We start from the raw sequence: 17,627 nt of genomic DNA, 5'->3' as shown, positions 1-17,627 counted from the left end.
CAGGCTCCTGCCCAACGTCACCGCCCCGCACGGCCGCGCGCCTGCCCCGCGCCGCAAGTTATGGGACTGAAGGGTTCGGGCCGCCGGGTTAGTGGGCTTTGAGGATCTGCCCGTGCTCTGGCTCCCTGCCTACACCTAGAAAGCAAACGGTTAAATTGGGTGGGGACAGGGAACCCCTAGGAAGTAGACTCCGGAAAAACAGGGCACCTTGAAAGTAAAAGACCGTCCTAACTCTGATCCAGCCGACGTCCCTCCGGGACAACAGGCCCTCTGCGGTCCATCCAGGGCTGGGGGGACACGCGCGTCGGACTGAGGACAGCCAGGGTGTGACCGGGCGGAGACAGGATACCGGCCGCCCCTCAGTGCTGGGGCCGGGGTGAGAGGGTTGAAGGAGGGAAGGGGAATTCAGGGCCGAGGGGGACCTAACCACTGCTCCCTGCCTGTCCACCTGTAACCACCTCCTAGATGTCACCAGGTCCTCGGGTTTACGAAGCCGTCCAAAACATTGGAGCAAGGAACCTCGGTTCTCCTCGAGGCCCACCCGAGTCTCAGGAAGTCAGAAGTGCAAGGTGCAGGGCACTGGAAGACGAACACGCGCGGGCCCCGGGCTCAGAGCTGACCCCTAGGGGCAGCCCAAAGCCTGAACGCTGACTCCTCTCCACTCAGCTGGGCTCCACAGGCTGGGTGGGGCTGCGCCGACCACACCCACCCACGGGAGCACCCGGAACCCGCCAGCCCGCCAGAGCTTTGCTAGCTAAGTCCCAGCCGCCGGAGGCACCACTTTGGGCCCCAAGGTAAACCCGACGCCACCGGATGGAGAAGTTGCCCGGGTTAGGCCCAGCTCAGCCACCGAAGCCAGCCAGCACTCTGTGGTGGAGGCAGGCCTCACCCAAGGCAGGCACCTGTAAACTCCCCCTTTGCTTGGTTTCTATCTCTCCGGCGGGGGGGGGGGGCTCCTCTAGATAATTATACTGTGGAATTAACACCTCACCCCACTATTTGCGTTTTTTATTCAGAAGGCAGTCAGAAGTAGAGTTACTGAAGGAGAAGGAATTTCTAGTGTCCAAACTTGTGAGCTCAGTTCACAGGATTATCCACACTTGTTTTATTTTGTTTTGAAACAGGGTCTTGCTATGTAGTTCAGGCTGGTCTTGAACTCACTATGGCACCCAGGCTGGGCTAGGACTTGAAGCAATCCTGATACAGCCTCCCCAGTGCTAGAATTATAGTTACACACCATCATGCCCAGCTTTGTATTCTTTTTTTTTTAAGAGAAAGAATTGTGCCAGGGATTTAGCTCAGTGGTTCTGCTGCCTGCCTCTCAAGCGAAAGGTCTGGAGATTGATCCCTGGTACAAAAAAAAAAAAAAAAGGTGCAGGAAGACTTTGTAGAGAGAAAGGTAGCTTCTGTCTAATAGAGGCAGAAGTGGGACAGGAAAGTGGGTTGCCCACCCAGCCCACTTCTCAAAGGTGTTTTATGGAGCAAAGCCACGAAGTGAGGCAGGTACAAAGTGGGACAAAACTGTAAGATCCAGTGGATGACAAGGGGGGTCAAGAGGTGGGACACAACCATGATCAACCAATAAGATTACAAGTACAGTTGCCCAGTAATATTGATTAAATGGAGATGATTCTGAAACAAAAGCCAGAATTTATGAAACAAAAAAGAATGTAAAAAGACAAGAGCCAGAATTTATGAAACAAAAAGTTAAAATCTATGAGTTAAAAAGACTATAAAGAGTTAGAATCTATGAAACAAAAGCAAACTCTTACCTCTGTCCAGTGATTTCAGTGGAAGACTTCCAAATGATATAGGGCACCAAGTAATCCAAATAATGTAAGAGAAATATTATAACTCCCAACCTCCTAAGTATATGAAATTCAAGTTCATGTTCTCTAAAATCAAAGAATGAATTTTTTTTTTTTTTTGGTACTGGAGATCAAACTTAGGACCTTGTGCTTTCGAGGCAGGCAGCCCCCAAAGAATGAATTCTAGGAATAATGAGGTTAAGAGTAGGAAGAATTTATTGAGAGAAAAAGATGTTCTAACAGAGACAGAAGGGGAACGAGAAAATGGGTTGCCCTTTTGTCTTCACTTTTAAAGTGAAGCAAAAGAAGACCACGTTGTTGCTAGATCACAGAGACACCTTAGCAAGACTCTCTAGAAACAGAAATTCTGAGTCAGTGCATCTGGAAATGTTATGGTTTGTAATCTTAAGACTTTTCTGCTTTTATGTTGATCACATGAGTCTCCTAAAACTGTGTCATGATGTTCAAGAAACATGTTGGTGCCAGGAATTTAGTTTAGTGGCATCGTGTCTGCCTCGCAAGCACAAGGTCCTGAGTCTGATCCCTGATACAAAAAAAGAAAAGAAAAGAAAAAAAAAGAAATATGTTGGATTGTTCTTGTCTGTTTTTAGTTTTTTTGTTTTTTTGGTTTTTGTTTGCGGGGAGGGGTTATGAGACAGACTCTCACTATGTAGCCCAGGCTGGCCTCAAACTCACAGAGATCCTCTGGCCTCAGCCTCCAGAATGCTGGGATTATAGGTGCATGCCACCATGCTAATCTCACTGGATTTTTATATATTCATTTAAAAGACACCTGGAAGGGGCTGGGGATTTAGTTCAGTGGTTCTGGTGACTGCCTCGCAAGCTCAAGGCCTTGAGTTTGATCCCTGGTACCAAAAAAAAAGAAAAGAAAAGACATCTGGAAGGATTCACATGGCCAGTTAACCAGTTACCCAGATTGGGGTACAAGAAGGGAGCTAAATTTTATAACCTTTATTGACTTTGGGTTTTGTTTTCCCAGTTTGAGTTAATGTCATAATTTAGAAACCTAATACAACATTTTTAAGGGAATAAATCAGAAATTAAGAACCCTCCCAGAAAGTATAAATTAACCACTTACCAGTCCAAGTATTTAAACATAGGATGACCAAAAATTGCATATTTTTTCATTAATTTTTATAAGATAACAGGAAATATAAAAACAACAATTTTATCAATTGATTCAATATAAGAATTGACTGGTTGAAATGACACCTGTTGAAGCAATGTTCAGGATAGTATGTAAACAATGCACTTCCTTGAGTGACACTCAGGTGAATTATTAAGTAGTTAATAGATAAATAAAACCTGTTTCTTTCATTACATGTCAAAATAATCTTGAATCCATGTCCTTTAGTTTAAATAAAAATATCTGTAGGCTGGTGTTTTGATCTTTAAATGCTGAGAGGGGAGAAAATTGGCATTGTAAGATTATTGTGTGCCACCACATTGGTATTTTCTTACGGTCTTCCCTTTAAATGCACTCCCAGTAGTCACAGGCATATTTTCAAGGACTGCCAGCCAAGGGGTTTTTAGTAAAGGAACTGCTACAATGTCATCTGGCAACACAGCTGCCAGAGGCCACTCAGGAAGTAAAATTTAAGAATAAGGACATTCTCTCTCCATGGTGCAGTTTATTAGTGTAGCTGCCAGTGTGTCAGCAACAGTTACACTGTAACTTTAGGGGAATAACTCAGTGCTATATTCCACACCCACTTGGCTATAGTCCCAACTGTTAGGTTAGGACCAGGATTCATCATTAGTAGGCAGACATGTATCATTCATTGCTGACCACCTACTAGATGTGGGGCACAGGGCACTGGAGTGGTAAGCATGATAGAAACAGATTTCTCTCTTAGAGCTCACAGTATATCTGGAGAGAGGGGTTCAATATTTAAACATGAAATAACTGAATAACTTCCCCTGGGGTTTCATGAATTTGATGTCAGTGGGACTTCCGTGGGCAGGACTGGTGAAGTGAAGGTGGGGACATAGACGGGAATAGACAGAGGAATAGTGAGAGGTGAAACAAAAGGCTATGAGCTCAGGCAACTCCTGAGAGATTTGACTATGTGTAGGGAACAAGGAAAGGGGACGAACCTCTGTAATAAGTCCTAGTCTCCTGCAAGCCACAACAGCACAAGGCAAATTAATTTATTATACAGGAAAGATAGGAAAAATGAGACTTTGAGAAGAATCTGAGCTTTGGGCCTGATCAATGCTGCTCTGGGGGACAAAGATGAAAGCCCTCCAACCTGCCACACCTGTGTTCAGTATGTGGGGAGAAACAAATGTAACAAATGTCTCCAACTCCAACAGAAACAAGTGGTACAGAAGACTCCTGGCTGCAGAAATCCTAGACCAATGAGGAACTATGCAGATGAAGATTTGGTTCCTCCCAGGATAGCTCCAGCTGGTGTAGTCCTGCTGTGGAGCATCATGGCATCCCTGGACCCTTGAAGTCTTAGCTGTGACGGGAGGCGAAGATGTAGTTCTGTCTCGACATGCCCATAGCTGGCCTGTAGACAGGAAAACTAGGCCCTAATCATGATTTTTCCCAAAAATTATGTAGAACTGCTCCCGACAACTGTGTAGTATAAGAGAGAAATGGAGGACTTACATCAGGGTGGTTATAATGGATTTGTTCATCCTATTTTACATATTTTTAATATTTCTTGAGATGGAATGACGAGTAAATTTGAACTTGGAGGAGTAGGATTCCATGAGAAGAGGAAATGAAGATACAGCAGGAAGAGGACAATGGACAGTAAAGGTTCCTGTACTCAAGGGAGAGAATAGAGCCATAATATGAGTGGAAAGTCTGGCCTACGGCCCTTTCTATTGTAACAGGAAAAAGGAGGTTACAGGATTGACCCATGCAGGTTTAGTGTGGGTAATTGAATCTTTCCACATGATGACTTCTTACCCTATGATCTGAGGAGGCCAGTGAAGAGGCAAGGACTAATATGAGATTTGAAGAGAACAGAGAAAGTCGAACTTGTCATTGCAGAAGGTTGTGACAACCAGAGAAATAGCCCTATAGCAAGGCAGCCTAACAGATTGGTGGCCCTCCTGTGTGGTTTCCTCCAACAAATTAGTTCCCCACCCTTGTACAGGCTCAGGGGGGAGAAATGCTACGGTGGAAGAGCAAAGGAATTGAGAGCTTTGACTGTGAGGCTGTTGTGATGTGTGATCAGGAGAAAGGACAGACGTCAAAACACTGAGGAAGTCAAAGAGGATCAAATCTCAAGTCACATGCAAAGGAGAGGATGTTGGGTCAGACATTTGAATGGTTAAGGAAGAGACTCAGGAGGTGAAGTTTAGGGCCATGCAAAGGCAAGATGTGATGAGAGAAGAGCAGAAGAGAGAGGTATGGAGAATATGAGGTCAAGGGATTAAGAGCTAGGGTATTAGATGGCTCATCTATGTGACTAAAGCCACCTAGCATTGAGCAGAAATTAGTGTTGTGGTTTGAAGGCCACAGAGTCACGAGCTGAAGTTTTAAGAGAGAGAGAAAGAAGAAGTGACGTGATCAGAAAATGGGATGCACCAAGAAGCGGGAGAGGGAATATGTTTTGGTAGAAGTCTCCTCAAAGGAGGTGGAGAATGGAGAAGAGGTGATCAGGTAGAGAATGCACCTCCACCTATGAGCTCTGAGGGACATGGGGAGAGTCAGCCACCTCATCTCCCAGCACTGCAATGAAAATAAAGTAGGAATCTAATTCTGAACAGTGATTGATGATGGATGGATGGATGCACTGACTGATGAACCACCTTTGATTCATTTTGTTTGTTGAAGTCAGGAGTTCCAGAGGATCATGTAGAAGGATTGGGGGGTAGCAGATGAATTGAAAAGGTAAGTCAATCCCAGGAAGAACACAGCATCGTGGCATGGCAGAGGACTAGAGGATCCATGAAGGAATGAAAATGAAAACAAAAATAAGTGGCACAGTGGTTGCCTTGGTTGTGTAGTGCTAAAATCAGAATAACTCCATTCTAAGACAGAAAGCCATCTCATGTAAAATGTGACTCCTAGGTAAACAGCGGGAATTCTCTTAGCAAAAGGTTAAGGCAAGGCCATATGGCTGGAAAAGGGGACCATAAAACTGCAGGAATTCGAATTCGCTTAGAAAAGAGTTTGGTACAGAAGACCCCATGATAGGAAAAACCTTAATAAGTGAAAATTTAGGAAATGTCACAATATAAGACAATTTCTGCCCCTCACCCTGCTTAGTTCAGAATTAACGTACCGGGAGACACCTAGTCTCCTCAACAAAAGTTTGTAAATCAAACGAGCTCCCTTCCCTCTGGCTAGAGTAGGCAATTGAATGAAGAAAATAGCACCAATGAAAAAGAGGATTTCAAGCCTCCCAAGCCCTATAAATTTATGCTTTAGAAGGGGGTCAGGACTCTCGGGAGGGAACCACTGCACTGGTGAGGTATGAGAGTCAGGGTTTGAGCTTGCAATAAACTCCTCATGTGCATTTACATCGGACTCAACTCCTTGATGGTTTTTGGGGACTTCGCAATCTGGGCACAACAGTTGTCCCTTTATAAAGCCTAACCCTGTAGCTCTGCAAACTAGGGCCACGCCATTCACATTCTTTTCCTCCCCAAGATTTCCAACCAGGTATGTAACATGGGAAAGCCTCTCACTCTCCTCCTTCCTTCTCTACTGAGGCCTTTCTGGTCACCAAATAAGCCCTTGGAGACCCCATGTGGCAGTCAGTCGGGAATTCCAGGTTTATCCTATACCTCCTACTCATCTGTCTTCCTCAGACCGGTAGTTGACCTTAGTCTCAGTTTCATTGTCTGAAGAATGGGGATGCTAAAACACTCCTATTTCTCAGGGCTGATGCAAAGAGGAAAGGATATAACTTAAGTACTTTCTACACTGTAAAACCTTATATGAAGGTGGATGATTTCCTTTGTTTATAGCCCCTCTCCCCACCCCATACACGTCTCTCACAGTAGCCCTCCAAAGAACACTGAGTTTCTGCTCTAGAGGAAATTGTAATTTTGCCCCAGGGACAGGACAAATACATCCAAAACAATTAGAGAGGAATGCACAGCTGGGTCTGATTAAGTGCTAAATTGTGAGGTACAGACTATAAGAGCTCTGAGATCAGAAAAAGGAACAATTAGGGTTGGGAAAGTCTGGGAGGCTTCCTGGAGAAGGTTGGGTGGAAAGCACCCAGGTTGCTCACTTAGCCTAAGGATAAGGAAATTGCAAATACGCAATTCTTTTTTGGCTGCAAAGACTTGATCTGACAGAGATCTGGGTCTACAAAAAGGTTCTAAGTCCTAGGTTCCTCTTGGTAGCCCTGGGTCTCCATCTTTTGCTGCACCTGGAGCCCTGTCACTCTCAGTTATGCTCCTGCTCCTCACAGGGAGACCTGAAGGATGAACCACACAGTGAATCTGTGCTTTGCCCTGGGCTTCTCATTTGGGTTTCCCACATCAACTATTTTTCTGGTGAGGAATGTGAGGCAGCCCTTTATCAAGTTTCCTAGATCTTTTTGCTGCTATCACCCATGTGGCATTTTTACCTAGCCACACTGAAAGCTGTTGAGCAAGCCGACCTGAATACCCTTTCTTAACTTTCAGACTCTGTGGTCTGCCTCACCGCACCTGGCCAGTATGCATGCCCACAGAGCCAAAGCCCTGGGCCATACCTGCCTGCTTTGTTCTTTACAGCCTCACTACCCACTGTTCAGACCAGAGCCCCACAGAGCAGGCAGCCCAGAGCTCAAGTACTTCCAAGCTCAAAGCTGGCTTCTGCTTCCTGGCTGCTATTGGAACTAGCTCCTGCTACCAGTTAGACACAGTTCAGGAGGAAGTCCTCCTTCATCAGTACCTCAGCCCTGTGCCCTTTTCTTTGTCACCACAGCCTGGCAGGGTCCAAGCATGCCTAAAAGGCATGCACACAGATAGCATCATCAGCAGGAAACCCCAGGCCTCTGTAAGTTGTGAACCTAGGTTGTTGGAGGTGGATAGCAATGTTTTGTTAGTTTATTGATCAGTCCATTTTGGACTATGAAAACAAGCACTTCTGTCAATTGATAAAATAATAATTATTGAGGGAAAAGTGTAGAATCATGGCACTTGAGTTCTTAGAATTCTAGTTCAAATCTCTTGGAACTGAAAAGAAGGCCCCAAAAGTAGCTTTCCTGAGGCCAATGCTAGAGATAATATCTTGAATGTTGGAAAATTAAGTTACAAATTTAAAATCACCTGGCTCCTAAAGCAGATGCTGTGCTCCCAAGGTTACTATGACTTTGCAAAGGCAGAAAAACATAACGCCTCATTATCAGATGCAGATACTAGAAACAAATGTTATGATTCCCAGGGGACTTGCTCCATATCCCATAGTCCTGATGCTGGAAGAACTCAGAATTCTCAAGTTAGTAAAGTCCAGTTTGCATACGACATTGTAATGGAGCATAAAGTCAGCCATTTGAAAGACACAGACAGCTATCTCTGTTAGGGTCATCATATTGTTTTGTACATGGAACTCTCATTAAAGAGAAATTCAAAATCATACTCTTAATTATCATCAACCTGCAAAACTACTTTCAAGAGGAGAGACCCATAATTGCACCACCAAGTATGAGACAGTGCTGTTAATATGATTATCCAGGCATAAGCCTATTAGAGAACTTAATGCCTCTTTGCTGGCATCATCCTTTGTAAAGCTTCCTGTGGTCTAGAAACCATTTCAATTGTAAATACAACTGTTATAAAACTGATTTCCAAGGAGCATTACAAAAATCTGCTGACCTTTATCAAAGGCCAATATCTCCTGGCTAAGAAGAAAGAGAACATTTCTGGAAAATGAAAACTGGTTGGCTTTTATTAAGGAAAGAAGTATTTCTGGCTCTGAATCCCATGGAGCCTTGCAGCAATCTAGTTGTGTATATAATTGTAAGGTCTAAGCGCCACCTGGGGAAATGCCAGCTGAGACACAACAGCCCAGGTCTTGGATGCTGCCAGGGAAAAATCATTAAGTGAAAGTCTCCAAACCCAGGTTCAAATCCTACTCTGGGAAGAAGCTGAATGAAGTCCTCTTGGGGATAGTAATTCCTATCTCAAAGAGCTCCTGGGAAGAGGAAATGAAGTCAATTATGACCAAGTGCTGGAGTAAGTGTATGAGGTATGATCGAAAACTACAATGAATGTTTACATTTTTTAATGTATTGCAGTAAAACACACACACACACACACACACACACACACATTGCCATTAATTCCCCTCAAAGTACTTCCTCTCCCTTTGAAAACACTTATCCCGTGGCGCATGCCTGTAATCCCAGCACTCAGGAGGCTGAGGCAGGAGGATCGCTGTGAGTTCGACACCAGCCTGGGATACATAGTGAGTTCCCCATCAACTACCTGAGACCTGTCTCAAAAAACAAAAAAAGAAAGAAAGAAAGAAAACACTTATCCCATCATTCTTGCCACTTTCTGAAGTACTCTCTTGAGTGTCCTTAGTTTTGCTGTCATGTCTACCTCAATGTCCTCAATTCAAAACATCTATTTTTCGTGGTCATCCTGTCTTTATGGAAGAGTCAGAAGTTGCATAGTACCATATCTGGTACTATGAATAATATGAATAAGGATACACTGTTTTTATGAGCCTCTCTGTTGGATGACACTTGGCAACAGCGTTAACTGTATTTTGTTGTTGTTTGGTACCAGGGATCAAACTCAGGACCTTGCACTTGTGAGGCAGGCGTGGTGCCACTGAGCTAAATCCCTGGCCTAGTATTTTTTATCATACCTCGTAAAGACAAAGAGGACTTCCAGAACTTCTTCAGAAAGAGGCAAGTATAATAGGGTAAAAGTGAAGGGGATTAATGGCAATGTCTTTTACTGTAATAAAAAATTTTAAATGTAAACATTCTCAATAGTTTTTTTTATCAGCCATGTACATTTCCCTCCTTGGCTTTGGCCATGGGACCAAGTCCTCTTGAGGATGAGGAACAGGAGGTATCTTGGTATAGAACAATAGGCAGTCTCAACATTTGTTGTGGGTCCAAAGGAGTACTAGTCTCATCTCATTTCAAGGGTTCTGAGTTTACCATCATACAGAACAACAACAGTAAAAAAAAAAGACATTGCTTTCCCCTGGAAGTACAGAAAATAGTTTCTTTAGTTAGCTTATGAGTAAGGTAGCTAGCTAGGGGAAGGGCCTGAGAGAGTGAGGTGACCAGCCATGTTGATATAGATAAAGAATATACAATGAACTGGGACTTTGGCTATAGAATCCCGCAGGCAATATGGGATGCAGCCCACTCTACTACAGGGAGTTGCAGCTACTCCCTACTAAGTTCCTGATTTTAGAGGAAATTATAATGCAAATAAGCCAGTTTCTTCTAGGATCCCAGATTCCTGTAAGCCCTACCTGTTTAAGAACTGGGTTAAAAGCTTGAGTCCCAGTTGGTCATTTTAAATCCACAGAGCCACCTGTGATAGATGGCTACTAAACAACTAAACAGTTCTTGTGTTCTGTTTAATCTATAATTAGCTCTAGATCAGAAAACTATGGGACCACCCCATTGGAGATCCCTCCTGGAAATCCACGAGTTATTCTCCTCTTTATTTCCCATAAAAAGTCTCCTAACTTCCTCCGTTGGTTCAAGACTTCATTCCTCGATGTCTGCATAATCATGAGCCCAGCATATACATGGTAACCAAAAGCGGCACTTGCTTGGTACTTAGGGCTCAAAGGCTTATAAAATTCACATCAATCCCATAGTAAAATCATCACCAGGAGAGGCAGAGCAGCCTCCTCAAACAGAACAGTCAATACTGAGGAAAATCAGAGAGCAATGAGTAGTCTTAATGGGAAGCAGGATATACAAAGAGCAATGTGTGAGTCACAAAACATATTGAGCCAAAATAGTTCTGCATAGAGTTTCCAGAACAGGCAAGAGCTGAGCATGGTGGTACACACCTGTAATCCCAGCACTCAGAAGGCTGAGACAGGAGGATCACTCTGAGTTTGAGCCGGCCTGGGTTATATAGTAAGTTCAAGACCAGTCTGAATTATATGAGACCCTATCGCAAAAACAAACAAAAAAGAACAGGTAAAAGCTAAGCTACTGTGGTAGAAATAAGAACACTAGTTGCTTCCAATTAAGAAAATTACCTGGAGCCGGGCGTGGTGGCGCACACCTGTAATCCCAGCACTTGGGAGGCTGAGGCAGGAGGATCGCTATGAGTTTGAGACCAGCCTGGGCTACATAGTGAGTTCCAGATCAGTCTCAACTATGTAGTGAGACCCTGTCTCAAAAAAAAAAAAAAAAAAAAGAAGAAAGAAAATTACCAGGAAAGAGTCATGAGAAAATTTTCTGGGGTAAGAAAAATGTTCTCACATGGGAGTACACAATTGTCAAAACTCATACGGCATGCTTCAGATTTATGCATTTTTTTTCTACACACAAAAAATAATCCCTTATTAGTTAACTGCTTGACCAGGACTTTCATTGCAAATTATACTTCCAAAAAAGAAAATGAAGCTATAATCTTCAGGCAGAGGGGAGTATGGATAAGTAGGGGAAATGTGCTTCCTTGCCCATCAATCTCACTGCTTTCTCAGCAGGTTTCTCCAGCATCAAACTAGGTGATTCAAAACTGATTTTTAAAGTAAATTAGAGATAGGAAGGTTTTTTTGTTTTTTGTTTTTTCTAAAAATCGATATCCTAGTCTGGGCAAAACCATTTCAGTTCAAGCCTTGGTCCTTTACTTTTGGAAGCCTTTTCATTTCCTTCCTTTCTCATCAAAGATCATCCTAGAAAGTGATCTTTCAGAGTCTGCATTCTTTCACCCCTAGCACTACATACACACAGCTGCATAACATTGGCTTTATAAACATATAATGCCCTTGTCTCTTATAAGACAGATTTCCCTACTCATCTCATTGATTGGGATGGAGTCATATGATCCTTCCTAAGTTGATCACTGGAAAAAGTGAATGATAGCCTGAATCCCTTAGGCTAATTAGGGTTTACTCCTGAGTCTTCACATGAAGAAAGTATGGACCTGTAACACAGCCAGGGGTCTACTGGCCAAGATAAATGGAGAGTTGCAGTAGGGTTTTTCAGTTCCAAGACAGAGGTTTGCAAGTAGGACATTCATTGGTTGGGGAGTATTCTCAGCATCAACAACTATGGGGAGGATGGAGGATGTAGCTCAGTGCCTCCATGCCTGCCTCACAAGTGCAAGGTCCTGAGTTTGATCCATGGTACCAGAAAAACAAACCAAAAAACACCTATGGGGAAGTGAAGTTAGCAGAAATTGACAAAGAGAGAAAATGAATTGCATTGAATCTCATTAATGGCCTTGGCTGATCTTTCTTTCTGAAGGGGGGCTCTGGTGCTGCAGTGTCTCAAAGTTGTTCCAAACTGGGGTGAGAGGACTAGGCCTGTTTATACCTGCATCTGCCAGTCACTAGATGTAGGCTACCCTTAGTCAGTGAGGATGATTTAGGCAAGGTGGCTCTTTTCAGCCTAGATGAGTCTCAGAGAGGGACTCAGATAATAGTTGCTGCTCTCAACACTGCCAGAAGTGCTTCAGTCTTGGAAGGTAGGTCTGGCTTTCATATGTCATACACTGTACGGGAGATGGATGTTGCAAGGCCATCTCTCAAGTCTCCTAGAGGGCCAGGGATTTAGCTCAGTGGTTCCTTGGACTCCCTTTCAAGCTGAAGGGCCCGAGTTCAATCCCTGTGCCAAAAACAAAACAAAAAAAAATAAATCAAGTCTCCTAGAAACCAAACTAGAGTCCACCCTTTTATCCAGAGAAAACATTATGTGGCAGCCTTTACCAGGACCATCTTTGGAACCTATTTTCTCTTTACCCCTCAACTTGCTTAGGGAGAGGAAACAGAAAATCTCTAAGAGTTAGCCACTACTCTGGTCTTTAAGAGGACAGGTGGAAGCCAGGCAGGTGGCACACACCTATAATCCTAGCACTCAGGAGGCCGAGCCAGGAGGATCATCACAATTTCAAGGCCAGGATGGGCTACCTAGTAGGTTCAAGACCAGCCTGAACTACATAGTGAGACCCTGTTTAAACAAACAAAAAGAGGACAGCTGGGGGGCTGGGGATGTAGATCAGCAGCACCACACTTTCCTGACAAGTGCAAGGTCCTCAGTTGATTCCCAGTATCCCCCACCAAAAAGAGAAAACAGCTGGGACATAGGTATGTAGCCTGAGTTTAGATGGAACCCCAAGCCTTTAGATTTTAGAGGCACAAGAATGAAAATCCACAGGATTAGTCTTGAACAAGCTGAGATCCTGCTAAACCCTGGCATCTACTGAACTTCGCAATTCACACACATTAGACCATTTGATACCATATTTCCATAGTGTGCTTCCTGCCAAGCTTCCCAACATAGGTAACACAATGAGAAAAACAAAATGAGCAATTATGGATGTGCGGGTAAAATAAATAAGCCTTTATCTAGGGTTGAAACAGACATAGTTAATAAGAATCTAATCCAAGATTGAACTGTGGACAAAGAAAGGCTTTATAAAACTAAAAGAGGGAGTGGAAATATTTGCATCATTTTTTCTGTCTCTACTAAAATTACTAAAATAATATTCTGTCCAAAGGCCAGGGATTTAGCTCAGTGGTGCTGCAGCCTGCGTTGCAAGCACAAGGTCCTGAGTTCATTCCCCGTACTGAGGAAAAAAATTCTGTCCAGCTTCTCCATGCTGCCCCAACCCTACCTCCTTCCCTCCACCCCTTGAACATTTCCTAACTGGATTACTAATTTGGCTGCAGGACCAACTCACAGGAAACGTGATGATGGGTATAAAAACAGTCATCATTGAAAGGAGCTGGGGAAATTGCTCTGTTCATTGTTACATAGCTAATTAAACACCTATGAATTAAAGTCATGTAGGGACCAGGGATTTAGCTCAATGGTGCCATTGCCCACCTCACAAGTGCAAGTTCAGTCCCCAAGTTCGATAACACCCCTCGAAAAGAAAAGAATTAAAGCCATGTACCTGAGCACTTGTGAATACATTCAGGAAATACAGAGATTCTGGGTTACAGCAGCCTCAGGCACTTCAGCATGGTGAAAAGGTAGAATGAGGAGCTTGAATTTGATACTGCATCTAACATCCAGAGATGCCAGGACTGTGTGTGTGTGTGTGTGTGTGTGTGTCTGTGTGTGTGTGTGTGAGAGAGAGAGAGAGAGAGAGAGAAAGAGAGAGATGTGTACTCTGGGAATTGAATCCAAGCCCTTGGACATGCTAGGCAAGTACTCCACTACTGAGCAATACTCACAGTTTCTATTTTTTTAATTTTATGAAAAAACAAAACATTTCATAACAAAATATTAAGAGAATAACAATAGTTAATACAGTGTATCATTATCTTCAAAGTAATTGCTCCAAGAATAAGACATCAATCAAAAAGATTCTGTCAAAGAAGAAACAGATAACACAGAACTTTTTTTCAATGAAATAAAAGGAACTAGTACTATAAATAAAACAAGTTAGCAGATACATTAAAATATTTTTTAAACAACAGAAAAGGAAAAAAAAAGGGCTAAAGGTGTAGAGAAAGTGGGAAGGGTAGGGGAAAGGTAATAAGGGAAAAGAAAAAAATATGAGAAAATGAAAAAATGGAAATAAAGTGTTTGTAAATGGGGAGGGGAGGAGGGGGTGAAGGGAGGGCAGGGACAAAGGAAAAAAAATGAGAACCAAGACCTGAAACCTGTCATGTAAAGGTACAAGATCGCAATAACGAATGTAACTGTACTGTATACCTAAAATGTACCAATAAACTAAAAAAAAAAAAAAACCTAACTAACAACAGAAAGGTAATTTGGGAAATTATCTGAACCTTTCCCTACTTCCTATTTATCTATCTTCCATTTCATTCCTCATATATATACTTTAAGTTTCTCATAAGAGAAACAATGCAATATTTAAGCTTGTGTGTCTGACACTTCATTTAACATTATGTTCTTGGCTGCACATGGTGTCTGCAGTCAGGAGGTTGAGGTAGAAAGAGCATTGCAAGCTTAAGGCCAGCCTGGACTACATAGTGAGTTCAAGGCCAGACTGAACTACAAAGACTCTATCGCAATACACCAAAAATAGGGCTAGTGGTTTAGCTCAGTGGTTCCATCACCTGCCTCACAAGCACTAGATCCCGAGTTTGATCCCTGGTACCAAAACCAACAATGAAAGTATGTTCTCAAGTTATACCCATTTACCTACAAATTCCTGCAGTTTATCTATCTTTATGACAGGGGAAAGGCTGTTGAACTTTCTGACTTGCTAGCATATGGCAGCAGTTACTCCAAGATCTGTCTGTGACCAGCAAGGGAAGAATATGTTGTCTTCGCATTCCCTGGCTTTCCATGAGGGAAGAAAATGTGTCTAGAAACCCTCTCCTCAACCTGAACTTCTGATTGGTGGGGTTGTTTTGTTTTGTTTTGTTTTGTTTTTGCACTGGGGATAGAACTCAGGTCTTTGTGCTTGCAAGGCAGGCGGCAGAACCACTGAGCTAAATCCCCAGCCCTCTGATTGGTGTATGAATCAATCCACACCCGAGATGGAGTGTCATGGGCAGAGCTGATGTCCTTCAAGCACCCTCAAATGGCAAACTCCCAGCTGTAGATGGCTTCTCCAGAAGAGAAAGGTCAGCAAGTTTTGGAACCCCCTGATGATGAAATGTTTGCAGCTCATTTAAGGTGCACCTACACGGTGGGGAACCATGACTTCATAGAGGCATACAAATGCCAGATGGTGATAGTCCAGTCCTTCCTGCGGGCATTTCAAGCTCACAAAGAGGAAAACTGGGCTCTCCCTGTCATGTATCCAGTGGCCCTAGACCTTTGAGTGTTTGCCAATAATTTTCTAAGAACGAGTGGGACTTTGGATGTATCCGGCACAGGAGCCCAAGAACAGAAGGTGGCTTGGCCAGCTGTTCCTTCCAGGTTGATGTCGACGGCTTTGCTCAGATTCTCACCCTGTGGCAGTAGAAGCAGGTGTTCTGCAGCTAGCTCTAAAAATGATGGCAGATTTCCAAATCTGGATCTGATGGAGTAGACAGAATTCTCCCTTTGCTCTTGTGTTCTGGCTTGAAGCCCACTTGGTGGGAGCAGAAGTGCTGGGACTCTGAGTGCAATGGGTTTCCTGTCCTGTCTCTTTGGGATGGGGTGCTAGGGAAACTCCAGACCTGGAGATGCCTTCAGGCCAAAGTGTAGAGCTCCAGGGCATCCAGGCAGGGTGGACAGCAGTACTGACAGCATCTTCCTTGCTCAGGTACTGCATCACAGTCCTGGTAAAGAAAGGGGCTACACACTGGGGCCTCTACTCTCCCAAGAGCTGGATTGGCAGAGACCTGTGTTAGCAGCAGAAGCACAGAGTGACACCCTGGGTGTTGAGCGTGTACTGCAGTGGAAAGTCTGAGCACACCGAGGACTGGGAAATTCAACTTTCTGAGTTGTGAATGAGAAAAGATGTTTGATGGACTCTAGTGCTGGGATGACAACAGCCATTGGAGTTGCCTGCAGGGGATTTTAAAGCAACCATCAGGCCAGGCTGATCAGCAGTTGGTAAAGAAGGGAAAAAGCAAAGTAGGGGTTATGTTGGAGAAAGACACCGAGTTGCTGATGAGCTACTTCCAGGTCTGCGCCAGTGACACTCATGCTGGCATCGAGGACTCAAAGTGGGGCATGCTGCTCCTTGTGAATCAGTTGTTCAAGGTCTACTTTAATATCAACAAGCTGCACTTGTGTAAGCCCCTCATTCACATCCCAACAGCTGGAATCTGAAGGTTGACTACCGCACTATGCAGAGGGTCATGTGCAAGCACTGTCAGGTTCAAGGATATGTTCCACAGCGACTTTAAGCAAGCCGAGGACTACCTGTCCTTCACCTTCAAGAACTGCCAGCCAGAATAACAAGAGGATGATCCTCATCTGCCTGCTGCCCCGGAAGATGCTTCTGGGCCACATGCCAACCATACAGCTGCTGAGAAAGTACCACCTCAATGCAGTTTGCTGAGGTGACTGAAGCCGTGAGCGAGGGCAACCTACTGCTGCTGCACAAGGTGCTGGCCAGGCATGAGACCTACTTCAGCTGCTGCAGCATCTTCCTCATTCTGGAGAAGCTCAAGATCATCACCTACAGGAATCCCTTCAAGAAAGTGTACTCACTACTCAGAACCCACCAGCTGCCCCTGGACAACTTCCTGGTGGCCCTAAAGTTCATGCATGTGGAGGACATGGACCTGGACAAAGTGCAATGCATCCTGGCAAATTGATGTACGTGGGCCACATCAAGGGCAACATATCGCATCAGCACCAAAAGCCGGTCATCAGTGAGCAGAATCCATTATCCCCACTGTCCACTGTGTGCTGACGTGGGTCCACGGAGAAAGAGCGCCCAAGCCCTGGATCCCTGTCCTAAAGCCAGTCTGCCCTATGCCCCCTGAGCCTCACAGTGATCAGAACCTCCCGCTGCTTTCTTGGGGTGCCAAGATGCACTGCCAGCATGCCCCAGTGTCCTGGACCCTCCTGAGTCACCGTGACATCATGGCCTGGTGGAGACGGAGGCACCCTTTTCCTGGGGAGTGTGGCAGCTGCCGACCTGTAGCACTGACCCTGGGGAGGCCTGGGCAGCAGTTCATGCAAGCGATCTTTGTGATTTTCAGTAGCTCTGTTCTGGATTTATACTCATAGCCTATTCTTTACTACTATCTTCTAGGATACTTTTACATATTAAATCTGAGCCACTTACGCAAAAAAAAAAAAAAAAAAAAAAAAAAAA

At 44.2% G+C, this 17,627-nt stretch overlaps 1 pseudogene; it reads left to right on the top strand.

Annotated features, from left to right (window-relative positions):
• The first annotated feature begins 16,378 nt into the window (after positions 1–16,378).
• On the top strand, positions 16,379–17,370 carry LOC104852205 (annotated as a pseudogene).
• Positions 17,371–17,627: the final 257 nt, after the last annotated feature.

Source organism: Fukomys damarensis, unplaced genomic scaffold (assembly GCF_012274545.1).
Source record: "Fukomys damarensis isolate Sample0158 unplaced genomic scaffold, DMR_v1.0_HiC HiC_scaffold_2, whole genome shotgun sequence".
Lineage (NCBI taxonomy): Eukaryota > Metazoa > Chordata > Mammalia > Rodentia > Bathyergidae > Fukomys > Fukomys damarensis.
Note: the sequence above shows the minus strand (reverse complement) of the source record. Positions and strands in the feature narration are given on the sequence as shown.